Genomic DNA, 15398 nt, shown 5'->3' on the forward strand with positions numbered 1-15398 from the left:
TTCTCTTCTTCGGGTTCCCAAGAAAAGAAATTAAATAGTTCTGCTGGTTCTAAATTCCTGAAAAAATATTTGAGAATGTTGCGGTCTTAAAAGTGAAAAGCTAAGTGATCGTAAGTGATCAGTATTTTGTTCGAAAGAGCTTGATTCAAACATTTCGGACATTCACATTGTTATTCTGCTGTGTTACAAGGGGGGAAACCAAGTCACTTTCTTCGTCTGTAAAGTAAACATATGCCACTTCCAATTATTCATTAGTCAGCTAATTACCTACATTTGTTATTAAAAATTGCAATTCATCTAAATATTGGAATGACCTTTGATCAAATTAAATATCTAATTATTTTTCATTCATGAATTGTTGGAGTTTTTTTTGTTTTCCATTCATCTATTCGTATTGAATGTAAATTTTACATGCTTTGACAATAGCGGAGGGTGTTTATTTGAAATTTGTCTTTGCATATACACTGCTGCCTCACAGTGCCAGGGATCTCGGTTTGATCCCATCCTCGGTGACTGTCTTTGTGTACTTTATCCATTCTCTCCAAGTCTATGTGACTTTGCTGTGGTTTCCTGCAACAATCCAAATATGTGCAGGTTAGGTCAGCTGGCCATGTTAAATTGCACATTGTGTTCAGGGATGTGCATGTTAGTCAGCAGTAAATGTAGAGGAATATGGTTGGGAAAGTGTTTGGCTGGGTTACTCTTTGGAGGGTCATTTTTTTCAACGAAATGACCTGTTACCACACTGTGCTAACAGGGATTCTACAATAGTTTAATTGTGTTTCTCTAAGCAATTCTAACTTTTTTAAAGTTGACTTTAGTTAATACCTTGAACACTTGATTATCAGTGTTCCTAAATCTTGTAAAATATCTCAATGTTTTTTTAAATCATTGCTCACACAAAACACTAAACATGAGGCCACACAAAGGTCTTCATGACCATCTAATTACTGTTCAGTGGAATAATGAGAATAACTATCTGATTGTTCCTGAGATCAATCTCCACTGCCACAGTAAGGATCTGGTTATCATTCCCTCCAATAAATGCAGAAGTTGTCCTCTGGTATTTCAGTTCAGTAATTACACACGATACTGGTTGTTCAAAGCAGTGGTTATTCTTTATTATAAATGGCAAAGGATTCTAACAGAAGAGGTGTTCATATGTCCTAATGTGTTGCATGATCACAAACAATTTTCAGTCCAAATATTGCACAAAAAAGTGTAAATTTGGTTTTGTTCAACTGCCGAGGCGATCATTTTCAGTTCATGTCCATTACAAATATTTGGAGAAAGTGAGGAAAGTAGATGCTGGAGATCAGAGTCAAGAATGTGGTGCCGGAATAGCACAGAATGTCAGGCAGCATCTGAGGAGCAGGAGGAACCATGTTTCAGGAATAAGCCTTCATCGGGAATCTCCGGCTCCATGGATGCTGCCTGGTCTGCTGTGCTTTTCCACCACCACACTTTCGACATAAAAAATATTTGCTTATTTGAAACAAATACTCTCTGTTTCCTCTGCAATTTAAATTTACTGTGCTTTCTATTCACTCAAGTTCTCATTTTAATAGCTCCTCGTTTTCTTCTTAATCTGATACAAATCTCAAAACTCCGGGCACAATAAAAGCAATATGAATTATAAACTAGCATCTGGACAAGAGAACCAATGAACAGCTACATAGACCTCTTGAACAACAAAGATATTAGAATGAAAAAGCAATGCCTTCCAAAAAAATCTCTGTCCGTCTGTATCCTTTTTCAATTCAATAATCCTGCAAATAGCTTATAATTGTCAGTTGATCTCTCTTAATGACTATCTAATCAATGTCAATGTAAACCACTGATAAAATTGAAACATTTTATTTATTAAAATGCAAAGATTCATTCTCAATTCGTTATTACAACAATAAGTGAACCATATTTTATCTGTCCGCTAAGGTCAAGTGACCAGTGGCCCATAATTGAACATTCTAAATATTCCTACAGCTGGGGAAAGCAGAGCTAAAAAAAAAGGTCAAACTAAAGGAAACAGTAGACAAAGTAACCAGCTCCAGAAAACAGTGGAAAGCCCGGTCAAAGAGCTCACAAAGGTTCGGGAGATCCTGTTACAACCAGCCCAAGAGCTGTGTTTTGGAGAGGTTGAAGCAGACTTCCTGGCACCTTGACTTCCAGCCAGTGGCTGAGCATCAGACACCTCACTTGAGAATGACGACAAGTGAAGGGTGTTTGCACGAAACCCATTGAATGCTTAGAATCCAGAATTTTGGTAAATGTTGTGAAACATTTCCCAGATCATGGAAATCAGCTCAACATTATTGAAATCAAAGTACTTGTAATGGTCTTCATGACCACCTAATTACTGTTCGGTGAAAAACACTTTGTACGTACCTTATTGTTCTCAGGATGAATAATCATAGCAAACATCACAGTCTCACCAGATCCAAACATATGTAAGAGACACCTTATTATAATTTACACACTACGTCTTTCCCAGATTATTGATAACACCTTATTACTTATGCCTGAGGATACTACGTGCAACATGTATCGAGATGAAGCAAGTCCTGAATATAGGATTTTTTTTCTGATAGATTTCCAATCCAAAAATTATGATAAAAATGATATTGTGGTTGATTACATTGTCAACAGATCCCCATTAAACGTATTTAACTGTTTATTCAGAGACAATATTGAAACAAATACGTTGATAAATGCTGTTGACTGTATGTTTCTTTGAAAATAAATCTTCCTTATTGACTTATTTTCATTATAATTCTGACTCAAATGTCTAAATATTGATGATATGAAAAATTGCATGAATTAAATACAATGCAGAATTTGTTCTTATTATATATTATATTTCTCCAGAAGAAAAGTAGAGAAACCAAGGATAGAAATCTTGAAGATCTGAGAATTGTGAATGACAAACCATTTCTGATCAACGTTCACTGAATGTCTAATGTCTTTCCATGTCATCATGCCAGAATTTTCATTCTCAGCTGACAGATGAAGAAATATCTAGTCAACATCAGAGCAAATCCATTTGGAAATATTGAATCATTTACTTTGCCAAAGTTCTAAAATTAATTATCAATTCATTGCCATTCCAAAAATCACATAGTAATTCAGTTTAGGTTTTGTAACAAACTTCGTCAAATTCACATGTTAATTTTATCCATTATTTCTTAGTGTCAATATTAAAAGAATAATAATAGTTCTCTTATTCCAGGATAACACAAACACAAACTAATTAATGATTCCTTATCCAACACTCACAGATAATATCTGTTCCCTTCTCATTTGAATGTTCACAGAAATCATTGGATTAATATTCGGCCTTACATATTAAGAGACGTCTGATTATTTTACATCCAATAAATGCTGCTCATTTTTACACATGAAGGGCAGCTATATGAGATTTCTAAACATTTTTAAGTGTTGCTATGAAATGTTTTTAAGATTAATTGTTACTTATATCTAATATTTAAGAATTGATCAAATCCAGTATATCTAGCTTTAAGTGTGAAAATAAGGCTCAGTAACGTAAACGTATTGCATTGTACAGAAACCAATGGTAGCGAATGGTGATTTTTATTTCAATACTTGAATCTTAGTTGATTTACTGTTCTGGGCATGGCCTGCCCCACCTGGAATAGAATGGTCCAAATTGGCTCGTACAAAATGCCTGACAATCAAAAACAGGCAGCCTACCTTAGAACTAAAACACAAGGTGTCAGGGGGTGATAAACTAGACTAACATTCTGTTCCAGCCTTAAATTAAAAGAAAGCACACTACCAATGGACCTACTCCAATGCCAGGACGACAGCATTCCTGACATTTCTTAATAAGAGCATGCCGACATACAGACAAATGACCAATCCTGATCTTCATAAATGAAAGGATAATTGTCCCAGTAAATGACTAAACAGCAGCTGTAGGGTGCAGCCCAGTTAACTCACGAAGCAGCTATCATGACAACAGAAGAGTTCATTTGTCAGATATAGTTATTATTTTACAGTAACTCAGAATATTAAACATAGGTTCTAATTACAGATTCTTGAGAATAATAGGGGAAATTTGCAATGTAAGTTTGATATATGTAACCAATGCCGACTAAAAACATTATAGCAAAGCATTTAGAACGAGATTTGAAGTTAGCTAGTTTTAGGAATTAACTTCACGGTATGATGTTGATTGCTCATTAATTATAAAGTCCTGAAAGAACGAGTAGCTGTATAATTTTACACAATATAACGAACTTTATAACACAAGTCATATTACTAATATTATAGCAAGTAGGCTAAAATTAACTGTCTTTTCGATTTCTTTGTACATATATAACTAAGACAGTGAACAATATGAGGAGTAATTGGTTTTGATAAAATAAAATATAATGAATAGCAGAACTCAAAATGTCCCAGCTGATAAGGTATCCTGAGAGGCCCGAGGGAGTTCAGGAATAGCTTTGGAATCTAAGTCAATAAGATACATGGAAAGATCCCAATAGGAATCTGGGGATGTCCATTAGAATGCCCATCTGCGATTATGTGTTTCAATTGGGTGGCTGGATGAGGAGGGAAGGGCTGTAACCACATTGCATGTGGCCATTGTGATGCAGAAAGTCCATAAAAATGCTGCTTTTTACTGTACATGTTACAGTGTGTTATGGATCTCCCTTCCGAGATGGGCTTCCGGGGATGATCCCTTCATTAACTGATTGCTGCATGGGTAAACATCTTCCACATGGCTGAGCTCAGATTCCTGAGTCCTCATTTCCTGCCAGTGAAAACAATTCTACAGCTATGATGACATTTCAATTCAACACATACATTTATTGTGTTTGAAATGATTACATTCAGAGCGATATAATTTTCATGATAAAATTGCTTTACATTTACTATTTTTTGGTGTACAAGAAAACATTTCAATTATATCCGTTTGTTCTTTTGTTCAACCAACACTAAGCTTTAAATTATTGTGAAGACTACAATGGGGGAAACGTGAACGAGTCTTCAGCTCAAATTTCATATGAAATGACTCTTTCCTTTTTTCAAACAAATTGCCCTACAAAATTATTTTTATTTTCATTTCATAATAAGAAAAAAATTGCTTGGAAATGTTGACAATTCTCCTTTTCCTCCCATATTAGATGTCAGTGAACAATAATCACACAATTATGAGAATTCCTTTCCGTATCAAATGTCAGTGACCCTGTATTTTGTTCACAATAATAGTCACTTTCATGGCCTAATTCTTTTCCTCCTGATTCTAAAATAAATATCAGAACATTTATTGTGGTAAAAATTACATCAACAAAATTGACATGACTCTTCAAGAAAACTATTGGAAGCATATAAATCTTGCATTGCCTGCATTTTTAAACAAAATCATTTTATTCAATTGCTGCTGAATGATTTTTTCACACCATCCAGCTAAGTTTTATGCTTTAAGTTTCAGTTCCTTAATCTTAATGAATATCCAATCAACTTCAGAGCAAAGTGTTTTCAAAATATTAATTCAATTTATCTGTCAGGATTCTAAAAGCAATTATCAATTACAATAATTGCACAGCAATTTAACATAGACTTGGTAAAAATGCAGTGTTTTTTTGAAAATTCCATTCATTATTTCTTGTTGTCAATGCTACTATATTAATACCTATTTGTTCAGGCCCATGTACATACCAAACGACCAATAATATCCCTTGCAAAATTCTTTGTAAATGTCTGATTTTTGCTCAGGTGAAATATAACAATTATCTCAGCCTTTGAAATTCAGAGAACTCCAATTCCTTTTCCCTGCAATATTACTCTTCATTTCTACATATCACTCAGTCTAATATCAAGATGAGATATCTCATTATTCTCAAATTCACGAATATATATTTTTAAAATCCGTTTGTTGCTAATATATCTTATATCTAATAATTGTGCAATCCAGTAATGGCTACAAATGTGGAATTATGCTTCTGTACAATAAATACTGCAAGGACATTACAATGTACAATCTCTCAATCATTGTGAATATTGTATTTATTTTAAACTTGGAAACATTTTTGAATTGATTTGATTATAATTTACTTTGATTCTGACACTTACTGTATATCCAATCACAATATCAGTAGATTATTTGGAGGTCTCATCGTCCATTCCAATAATCACAGTATCTGCTATATACTTTCTTCTAGTTACACATAGCAAAATGTATCTAATTCCACTCAATCAATATTCCTCAGAAAATATTTGAGAATGTTGCAGTCATAAAGCTGAAATATACAAAGTCATGATAGTCATTAATTTTCTCTTGTTCTGTAGATCTTAGTTAAAACAACACAGAATTTTATGTTCCAGTGCTATAAATATGAGAAAAGATCAATTACTTCTTCAGTAAAATAAACAAATGTCACTTGCTATTATTTATCAATTTTTAATTACTGGTCAGTTTATGAATTGTGTGAGATTTGTTTTTAGCTTTCCAGTCATCTATTTATATTGAATGTGACATTGAAATGGTGTGAAAATATCAGGGTGTGTTCACTTGAAAGTTCAATTTGCATATCTCTCACTTATGCCATTGATTGCATGATGGTTTAAGAACGTTTCATTCAGCAATCCTCGTAAATATCAAAAACTGTCTGATTTTAAATCAGATCATTCGCACCCAATTATCACTCTGTTCCTAATTCATGCAAATACCTCAATTTTATCGAACCCAATGTTCACACTGAACAATACACATAAAGCAACACAAAGACTTCCATCACCATCTGATTATTGTTCAGTAGAATAACCTGAGTAAGTACCTTATTGCTCCTGAAACCAATGACAACAGTAAGCATTTGTTTACTATTCCATGCAACAAGTGGAACTGATATCTTCTATTTCAGTTCAGTACTTAAAGATGATTTATGTTGTTTAAAACAATGCTTCTACTTTATCACGGATATTGACTGTAATACAATCATGCAAACAACAAACGTTTTGTCATTCTAAAAATCTTTAAGATTACTTATTTTAAATTTGTGTGCAAGAGATATTTCAAATTACAACCGTTTTTGTTGTATAATTCAGCAAACCTAAGTTTTGAATTTGGGAAAGTTTCCATTTTTGCAAAATGGAAGTAGTTTTCAGTTTATATAACACAGTAAATGACTGGGTTTTTTTTTCCAAATCACGTGCTTTGCAAAATGATTATTGGTTTCATTTAATTGTAAGAAAAGAACTGTTTTGAACATGTTAATTCTTTGTCTTTTCTATTCCAACATTATTCATCACTGTACAATAATGAACAATTATTATAATTCCTTTATGTACCAAATGTCATTGACTGTATCATTTGTTCACTTTCATGCTCACTTTCATTATCTATTAACTTTCTTCCAAATTCTGGCAAAAATGTCTGAATTCTGACCATAATATTTATCATCTAAATTAAAATAACATGTCTCTATGATGAAACCATTTGATAGAAATTTATATTTCTTGTGTTACCTTCAGTTTTTAGTAAAGAAAGAAAAAAATTTCTATAATCACTGAATGGCTCATTTTTTCTTCAATTCATAAAGCTAGTTACTATATTTTATTCCACAATTTACCAATTTTAATAAATATCCAATCAACATAACAGCAAATATTTTGAAATATTGAATCATTTTAATTGCTCATATAGCAACATTATCAAGTCATTGTCATGGTAATAATCGTGCAATTATTTAAGAAAGTCTTTTGAACAAGTAAAGTGAGATTCACATTTTAATTTAACCAATTGTTTCTGAGTACCAACATTGCAATATGAAACTTTATTTTCAGGTCAAGTTTCCCACAGTGGATCTAAGGACTTCCCATCCAACATTAATTGTGAATGTCTGATGTTTGCTTATTTGAATGATCTCCGTAATCACAGAATTTAAATTCACAGACCTGCAATTACTTTTCATTGCAATAATTCCTGTTTGTTTGCACATATTCCTCAGTCACATAGCAAAACGAGATTTCTCATTATTTCTAAATTCATTGATCGAATTTTATAATTCAGTTGTTGCTCATACCTAATAATTATTCAATCCAGTACGTGCTGTGAATGTGGAATTATGGGTCTTTACATGAATAACTAATATAGTGTGCAATCTCTCAATCATTGTTAATATTAATTCTTATTTTACCCGCAGAAACATAATTGAATTCATTTAAATATATTTCACTTTGATGCGAACATTTACTGTATTTCTAATCATCATAAGATTGAAGTATTTTTCATGACACAAAATCATGTATAATTCCTGCGTTTTGTTAAGTCAAATGAAAAAGAATTAACATTTCTGTATTGTTTCATTAAACAATGACAATGGATTTTGAATTTTTCAAAGTTGAGCATTTTTGCAAAGATGGGATGTTGTCTTCAGCTGAATAATCACATTGAATGACTAATTCACAGAATCTGCTGTTTATTCTCTTTGAGTTCCCAAGAAACCAAATTAACTAATTCTGCTAGTTCTAAATTCCTGGAAAGTATTTGATATTGTTGCAGTCTTAAAGATGAAGAAGTCAATGTGATTGTACTGATTTCTTTTATTGGGAAGAGCTTAATTCAAACATTTCAGGCACATAAATTGTTATTCTGCAGTGTTACAAAGATGAAAAGCAAGTCAATTTCGTCATCAGTGAAATAAACAAATGTCACTTCCCGTTATTCATTAGTTAGCTCATTCCCAAATTTGTATTTAAACAATGCAATTCACCTGAATATTGTTGTTCCCTTTGATCATATTAATTTTCTAATTATTGTTCATTCATGATTTGTCAGGGATTTCTATTTTTTGTTTTCGATTCACCTATACATATTGAATGTAAGATTGATACGCTTTGGCAACATCAGAGAGTGTTCATTTGAAATTTGACTTTGCACGTCTCTCACTTATCTCACTTCTTGCATGGGGTTAGGCATTGAGAACAGAGGATCAGTGGTTAGCACTCGTGTCTTACAGTGTTATGCACTTGGGTTTGATTCCATCCTCGGCCACATGTTTTTGTGGAGTTTGCATGTTCTGGTTAACTCCCACAATCCAAAGATATGCAGGTTAGGTACATTGACCATGCTAAGCTGCATGTTCTGTTCAGGGATGTGTAGGTTATGTGCATTAGTCAGGGGTAAATGTCCAGTAATCGGAGAGCAGAATGGTGCTGAGTGGATTATTCTTTGGAACGTCAGTGTAGATTTGTTGGGCCAAATGGCCTGTTTCCACACAGTAGGGATTCCATAAACTTAGAATTGTGTTTTGCTAAACAAAACTGACAATTTTTTAAAATGTTGCATTTAAAACTTATCTTTAACTGTCAATTGTCAATCTTGTAAAATATCTCAATGTTACTGAAATCAACGTTCACACAAAACACTGCACATAAAGCCGCACAAAGCTCTTCATGACCATCTAAGTACTGTTCAGTGGAATAATCACAGTAAAATGTTATTGTTTCTGAGATCAATCACCATTATCACATAAAAGATCTGGTTATCATTCCCTCCAATAAATGCAATTGTTGTCCTCTGGTATTTCAGTTCAGTAGTTATACACCATACTGGTTGTTCAAAGCATGGTTATACTTTATTATGAATGGTCAAGGGTTCTAACGGCAAGAGATGTTGTTTGATCTGATTTGTTGCATGTTCTCAAACAGGTTTTCACTATAAATATTGCAAAAAATGTGTTAATTTGGTCTTGTTCAACTGCTGACGCGAACATTTTCAGTTCGTGTTCATTTAACATATTTGGAGAAAGTGAGGAAAGCTGTAGCATTGGAAAAGGGCAGGCACATCCAAAGAGCAGGAGTATCAACCTGTCAGGCATTAGACCATCATCAGAAAAGATTCCTGATGAAGGGCTCATTCCCAAAACGTCGATTCTGCTTCTCCTCGAATGCTGCCTGACCTGCTGTGCTTTTCCGGCACCACTCTCTTTTGACATTAGAAATATTTGACTGAATATTCAGAGATAATACTAAAAGTTGCCTCTGTCAATTTAATTTACTGTGCTTTCTATTCACTGAAGTTTTCATGTTAATTCTTCCTCTTTTTCTTCTTAAATCTGATGCAAATTTCAAAATACGAACACATTTGCATTCACATGAATTATAAATTTGATTTCTCTTCAAGAAAACCAGTGAAAGGCGATATAGAATTCTTGAAAAGCCTACACATTTGAATGAAAAAGCAATTCCTTCCAAAAAATGTTTGCACGTCTGAATCTTTCTTTCAATTCAATAATCCTGCAAATAGTTTATAATTGTCAGTTGATCTCTCTGAATGAGTACCTAATCAATGTCAATGTAACCAGCTGAAACATTAACATCAGATTGATAACTGGGTGTTAAAGACCTTATTTGAAGTGAACAAATGTCTGGAATTTACTTGAATTCCACCAGAAAACATTCTTGAATCATAATACAAGAAATGAGATATGTGAGAGATGTGCAAACCTTATTTTTAAATGATAAACTCCAATATTTTCAAAGCATTTCAATCTTACGGTCAAAATGAACAGGTGAATGGAAAAATAAACACAAGTATCTGACAATTCATAAACTGAACAACAATTACAAATTCACTTTGATCAAAGGACAGAGTAATATTTAGATGAATCACAACATTTAGTTACAAAGTAGGCAATCAGCTGACTGACAAGTAATAGATGGTAGAGTTTGTTAGTTTACTGAAGAAGGTATCAACTTTATTTCAAATTTATAGCATGAGAGAACAATGTTTAATGTGTTTCAATTGTTTGGACTTGCCCCTTTGTAACAAAAAAAAATCAATCTAATTACTTAGACATCGTAATCTTGAATTCTGCAACAGTTTCAAATATTCTCCAGGAATTTATAAGCGACAGAATTCGATACAGATATCCCCACTATCCGAAATTAAAGCATTATTATGAAACCTTACATAATCTGAAAAGGCGTTAGTCGAAGAAGCATTAATTTATATGGGAAACATGTCCCCTTTTTTCGTAAAAGTGAAAATCTTCTTCAGATTTCTTTCACTTAGAGAAAACAGGGATAGATGAAAGTCTTTTGTAAAAGCAAAGTGGCTAAAGCGAATTTTCCAACACATATTTCTTGGTAACCTGGCAATCTGATAAGTATCAGATTTTGTGATTATTGATATAATAGATAAAAGCAGATCTAATGTTGTATTGAATAGCAATTCAGTCTGTGCTCAGGTACTCTCTCATCAACATTCAGAGCAGCTCTTGGTATATTTCTGTTGGAGGTGTGAGTTGAAACCTTCCCTTGGGTTTAGTAATAGAGATACTACCACAGCTCCATAAGCTCCTTTCATAATGTTCCCACTCAGGACGGTAGGACTGCAATATTGTGTCTCATTGTAGTTTCTCAAATGAAAACTAATCAGCTGTTTATTGTTGTAATTTGAATGGGAATTAATTAGGTAGTTTCTGTGTGTAATGAACTGGAAATTAAACAATATTTTAAAATAAGAATAGAATAAATGAATAATACTGTTAAATAAACAGGAATCTCATGACAATTCTTTAAAATACAAATTGACAAAACTGCGTGATCATTGCATGGGACAAGTACTGCACAAAACACTACATAGGACAAACAGGAAGACAGCTAACGATCCGTATCCATGAACACCAACTAGCCACGAAACGACACGACCAGCTATCTTTAGTAGCCACACACACAAATGACAAGCAACATGAATTCGACTGGGACAACACTACCATTATAGGGCAAGCCAAACAGAGAACAGCCAGGGAATTCCTAGAGGCATGGCACTCATCCACAGACTCTATGAACAAACACATCGACCTGGACCCAATATACCAGCCACTACAGCGGACAGCTGGAACTGACAACCGGAAGCAGCAGAGACAGGCCACTATAAATGCCGGAGGAAACGGCACAGAAGCACTTCACAGGAGGCTCCCAAGCACTGAGGATGTCACCTCAACAGGGGACGAAACGTTTGCAAGACAAATTCCCAGCTCGGCACACAGAACCACAACAATGAGCACCCAAGCTACAAGTCTTCTCCCAAACGTTGAACATCCAGGATTAGTCCTTGTGGGCATTCCTGCAGTAATACAAGACAGCATTCCATGATGAGAGTTAAACTCGGGTGGCAGGAGAGGGAGCCACTGAACATGAGCAGGTTTGTTCAGTCAGTAACAGTGTGTTAGACATGGAGGTGAAGTGAGCAGTGAGGGGAAATGTAACAACAAGCTGCCGATGGGTAACTTTCATTGGAACAGGAGGAGGCCATTCAGCCCCTTAACTCTGCTCTGCCATTCATGATGATCATAGCTGATGTGTGACCTAATGTACAACTTTCAAAACCGTCTAATTTCATCAATAAACTCCTCTGAAACACACAAGATGAGTTTTGGAAAACTAAACATCTGCAAATGCTGGGAAATCAGAAATTGCTAGAAAAATTCAGTAGGTCTGGCAGCATCTGTGGAGAGTGAACCGTTCGTGTCCAGTGATCAGTCAGGTGACCAGCTGTAGCTGACCATTCTGTTGTTTCTGTAACACTGGAACAGGCTCTGGTGCGAGGGGAATGCGATTGTCGATAACAAACGAGAAAACAGGAGGACGTACTCAATTAGAATTAGGAATTCTCTTACCCCTACCAGTGGGACACCCACCGACACAGTCACACTGCGGAGAGGCTGTTCACCTGCCCCACGTATGGGAAGGGATTTACTCGATCTTACAATCTGCTGAGGCACCAGAGATAGCACAGTGGATTTAGACCCTTCACCTGCTCCATGTGTGAGAAAGGATTCATTCAAATCTCTCACCAGCGGAGACATTAGTGCATTCCCACTGGGGAGAGGCCTTTCACCTACTCAGTGTGTGGGAAAGGATTCACTCAGTCCTCTGATCTGCTTAAACACCAGCGAGCTCACTCTGGGGAAAGGTCATTCACTTGTTCCCAGTGTGGGGGGAGATTCACTCAAATGCAGCACCTGCGGAATCCCCAGTGAGCCCACACAGGGGGAGAGGACATTCAGATGGTCAGTGTGGGAGAGGGGATTCAGTGATTCATCCTGCCCCACTGAGACCCCAGCGTGTTCACACTGGGTAGGAGCTGTTCACCCCTCTGTGTGACACGGGATTTGCTGCATCTTCAACACGATTGAGAGCCCAGTGAGTGCTCACAGGGACGTGGTCATCCACCTGCTCCATGTGGACTGCAGGACTCTGATTCTGATGTTACTGTCCATCAGAGTCAGGAGTGGACCTTGTACATGATGACACTGTTGGAGTATTGATGTCGTTGTTAACCACATTAACTGGGCTGGAGGTGACTGAACTTACATTGCCACTTTCTGAACCTCAGGATGTCTCTCTGAGCAGTAAGTCTCCACAAACAGCAATGCGACAATGAGCAGGGATCATCCGTTTTGATTTAAATTGTGATTGTAGCACGGCTACTTCACAGCACCAGGTACAAGGTTGGAGTCCAGCCTTGGTCAACGGCCTGTGTGGAGTCCCCACATTCTCCCCGTGATAGTGTGGGTCCCCTCCAGGTGCTCTGGTTTCCCCACAGTCCAAAGATGTGCAGGTTAGGTGGATCAGTTGTGCTAAATTGTCCAGTGTCCAGGATTGTGCAGAATAGGTGCATCATGGGAAATGCAGTGTTACACTGTTAGAGTGCTCTGGGCGTGATGTTCTTCGGATGGTCGGTGGGGTCTGATGGGCCACTGCTCTCCTTCCACACTGTAGGGATTTTATTCGATGATTGAGGATAAAGGCTACACAGCAGGGTGTCCTTGGAGAAGGAGCATGTAGTGTGGATCAATGCTCTCGATGGGCACCGCAGGGGATATAGTGCTTTATCTCCACCGCTACCCCCTTCCCACAACTCTACTTTGATTTAGTCCCTTCTCACTCTGTCACTTGTAATGGTTTGCTTGACCCGTAATAGGCTTTGTTTGGAAATATTCAATTGGTTACACAAATGGTTTACTGCTGGTGATTATATGTGTAGATTAGAGTGGTGCTGGAAAAGGACAGCAGGTCAGGCAGGATCCGAGGAGCTGGAAAATCAACGTTTTGGCGAGAGGCCTTTTCCAGCACCACTCTAATCAAGGCTCTGGTTTCCAGCATCTGCAGTCCTCACTTTTGCACTGCTGGAGATTATAGGTTAACCAAAAGCACAATGGCAGAATGATAATTTTGATGGTGGGAAGGTTGCTGTACTCACATTTCTGGGTCAGAGAAATGGGGAAAAAGAACGCTTCACACCTCACAGAATGACAACTGAAAAGCAGTTAAATCAAACCAAAGGTTCAGACAGGGAGGGAATATTTCCCTGGAGTTTGAGTAGCTGGAAAGTGATGGTGTCTGGGAATAGACAGGATTTTGTTTTACAGGAGGTTGAAAGCGTTAAAACTGTTATATTCAGACAGTTTACGTTATTTTCTTTAATTTTATTTGCGGTGCAAAAAGCTTTTGCAACATTTTAAAGCCAAAATTTAGAAACCTTGTGTTAAAGATAAATGTTAAATAAAATCCATCAAACCATCCCTCACTGAAAACTGATGTGGAAGTGCAATCTCCTGGAGAATCCCTGCCCACTCCTTCCTACCCGTGCTCCATGACTATATACATACCTGGGAGATAGCAGCAGGAGGAGACCATTCAGCCTTTCACTCCTGCTCCACCATTCAATGGGAAACAGCTGACCATCCAGCTCAGTCTCCTGTTCCTGCTGTGTTCCAATCCCCTTTCATGACTTTACCTTGAAGAACTATATTTCAGTCCTCCTTTAGCCTCACTGCCTTTTGTTCCATTGGCGTTGTGGTGTTACTGTGTGGGTGTAGGCAGTGGTAATGTGATGGTGCTGCCTCCTGGAGGATGCACTCAGCCTCCCTCATCATCCTGCAGTAACATCAATTGGGTTTCAGCAACTAGAGATAGAACCCATTTCCAGGATATGGGCATCACTGGCTCAGCCAGCATTTATTCCCCATCTCTCGTTACCCTTCAGAAGATGGTAGTGAGCTCCTGTCTTGAACCATTCACAGTCCATTTGGCGCAGATAGACCGACAATGCTGGGAGAGAGAGTGTTGCAGGATTTTGGCCGAGTGATTCTCCATCTTTGGTTCATCAAATACTGGTTAACTTAATCACAATCTGCATGTGATTTTGAGATTTCAGTCTGCAAATCTTCACTATCTAGCACCCTGTATAAAGGAATATGTACAGTTTAGAAATTCAGAACAGACAATTCTAGTTTCTCTGGAATATCTTTTTCCCCTTTCTCCCCCCAAAGCTGTAACCCTCCAGCCCACTTACTCTCTCCTACCATTCTGACTCTGCTACCCCCTAAAGTACACCCTCCCCATTCTCATGGAGTTGTTGATAA

General features: G+C 36.6%; 1 long non-coding RNA gene across 3 annotated transcripts in view; it reads right to left on the reverse strand.

Moving 5' to 3' along the window:
• Positions 1 to 4804: 4804 nt before the first annotated feature.
• The window catches only part of LOC140458920 (uncharacterized), a 30599-nt gene continuing 20005 nt past the window's right edge, over positions 4805 to 15398 (reverse strand). For all 3 annotated transcript variants that reach the window (XR_011953748.1, XR_011953747.1, XR_011953746.1), the window contains one exon: positions 4805 to 15216. This is a non-coding gene — a long non-coding RNA (uncharacterized lncRNA). The remainder of the gene's footprint in view (positions 15217 to 15398) is intronic.

This window comes from Chiloscyllium punctatum, chromosome 34 (genome assembly GCF_047496795.1).
Source record: "Chiloscyllium punctatum isolate Juve2018m chromosome 34, sChiPun1.3, whole genome shotgun sequence".
Classification (NCBI taxonomy): domain Eukaryota; kingdom Metazoa; phylum Chordata; class Chondrichthyes; order Orectolobiformes; family Hemiscylliidae; genus Chiloscyllium; species Chiloscyllium punctatum.